The sequence below is a fragment of the Pteropus alecto genome, unplaced genomic scaffold, assembly GCF_000325575.1.
Source record: "Pteropus alecto unplaced genomic scaffold, ASM32557v1 scaffold21, whole genome shotgun sequence".
Lineage (NCBI taxonomy): Eukaryota > Metazoa > Chordata > Mammalia > Chiroptera > Pteropodidae > Pteropus > Pteropus alecto.
In genome coordinates, this window is record NW_006436282.1 from 19,354,620 (window position 1) to 19,357,346 (window position 2,727).

The window sequence follows — 2,727 nt, forward strand, 5'->3', positions numbered from 1 at the left end:
TGGATCTCTCTCATAGAATTTTTTTTATGTAAGATAATGAATTGCAAGTTAAATCCTTGTAGTCCACAAGGAAATCAATGAAGCCGAATGCTCCCTCAACTTCCATGGTGCCTGAATCAAGCAGCAACCAGGGAGCTAATGTGCCATCTGAGTGGCTGGGGCAGAGCAATTAAGAAGCTTGGCTATCTTCTTGGTTTTGTCTGTCTCATCTGTCAAATCATATACAGAATTTATGAAATGGAAGAAATAAAATGGACCAGAACATTTCTCTTTACCCGTGGAATAGGAGGGATCTGAGCAGTCACCCTTTCTGTAGGATTCATGGAGGTAAGCAGGAAGGAGGAAACCTGGCCATATATCTCATTATTCAAACCTGCTTATTCTTAATAACTTTTAGATCTTCAGTATTTAATTTTTATTGTAATTAATTACTGTAATTACTACACTTAATACCATAATTAATTATTAATGTCATTAATATATCTAACCTGAGATTAACTTTGCCTGTCATTTTTAATATCCACTTGAGTTTACACTAAAGATATGAGTAAATATTTTTTTTACCACTATAGCTGCTGGCACTTTTCTGGGCCTCAGTTTCTCCATCTGTAAAATAGAAAAACGAGATTAGATGACTTCTAATGTCTCTTCTTGTCTTACTGTCACTCCATAACTAAATAATATTAGTAATATTATAATGTTTGTAACTATGCTAAGTCCTTGATACTTATAAGTTAGAAAAGTAAGAGAAAGCTATGTATGTTCTTCTTCATACAACTCTTAATCTGACTTTGTGTAAACTGAGTACTGAGAATAACTGGCTTCTAAAGACTGGCTCTTTTTAGGCTTCATAATACAGTTATTCAAATTATTGTTGAACCCGGTTCTTCTGGTTATTTTTAGTCAAGAAGTGCCAAGTAGTAAATTATGAGGACCAGCCCTTTTGTGTAAACAGGAATTATTTTCTTTTTCTTCAAATGTAAATTGTGGCTAGATTTTCTGTACATAAAATAACCAAATGAAAACTAGGCAGGAGGAGAATATCATGCTGCAAATGTTTCCAACCATATGGATGTTGGCTTTCATAGAGATAAAACATCTGTATTTTATATTGAATAGTTCCGTTTTTGTACACATGTTGGACATGCCACAGATATAGCTTGTGAATGTAAAGGGTATCTTTCTTCTCTCCGCAAAGAATTCCCTTAATCAATTAGTGTCAGATATAGGAAAACTCTTTGTTAATGTAGTCCTCTCATTGACTTTATTGTTAAATTTGACCTCTCTTTAGCTTTGTTTTCACTCAAATTTTTGTCATTTGCCTATTTTCCCAAGAGTGTATAACCACTCTTTTCCAGTTTGCATAGAAGTCTGATATTAAACAGTTTCTCCAGCTCTCTAATTCCTTACCCACTACATTACCTGTATCAACAATGACAGCTCCGTAACTCTTTGTAGAGAACTTGTGGGGTTCGCCCTGTGGAGAAACACTATGACAAAGTGGGTAAGAGTTTAGGCTCTAGGTTCAGTAGATAAGTTACTTAACATCTTGTACCTCTCCATTTCCTTATCTGTAAAATCAAAATAATAAAAATACCTCCTTCATGGGGCTAAGAATTAAATAAGTTAACATATGTAAAGTATTTAACACAGTGTTTGCCATTACTTGGATCAGTAACCCTGAATAAATACTAGTCTCACGATATTGAAAAAACACATAAATTTTAAGTGATAAAACTTAAAAGTCAATAAGAACCGTCGCCTTATAATTTAAGAATCTGAAAGTATAGAAAGATTAAGTATCCTACAGGGACAATCTCTTCATGTTACTGGCAGTCAAGGGTCCTGCCCTCAAGACGCTTAAGATCCTTTCAGGGGAGTCAAGACTAACATGGACGGTCTCGTTCACGATCCGAGTTAGGTGTCGTATAACAAAGCTTCCTGTGTAAAAGGTGGAGTTCTAAGGGGCTCGGCTTAAAGAGTGGGAAGCCGCACATAAAACTTCCTAGAGAGAAGTGAGACTTGCAGCAAGGCAGGGTTTGACTCTACGACTCCGTGAGAGGACGTTCGAGAAGGACGTCGTCTCCCTGACTAGGGAAGCACTAGTCTGTCTAGGAATATCCAGTGTTTAGAAACTTCTACTCATCACATCTGCAACCCCCACCTCTACCCTTGGAAACATCTAAGTGGAACTGAAAAGAGAATGAAAGTTACTCAGTTAAATGTATTTTTTGGAATATCCAGGAGGGAGCCGGCAGGAAATAAAACTCTCTCCTCCTTTCAAATCTTAAGATGAACTAAGGGTGCTAGGCTTCCGACTTGAGTGTTTTCTCTCGGGGAAGAAATGTTCTGTCCTCCATGCTGGATTCGAGGGATGGAAGCTTCGAGGCCCTCACCCGGAGGAGCCAGGCAGCCACCTAAGGCCACACTTCTCAGCTTCTGCTGCTTCTTCCCCGAGCACCTGGAAGCGGGGCGATGCTGGCGGGAAAAGGATGAGGAACCGCAAGGCCTAGTGTTCCTTTGAGACAAAGCGGGGCCCTTCCGTGCCTCAGGGGTCGCGCCCAGACTCGTGCTCCATTCACCGTCAACGCACCTCCGGGCTGCCGCGGGAACCGCGCAGGCTCCTGGCGGCGCCAGGGCGCGAGGCCCGCACGCCGAGCGCGAAGGGCCCGGATGCTGCTCCCTCGCTGCCCTGCGTGGGTCGCGGAGGCTCGCGGAGGCGGGCGG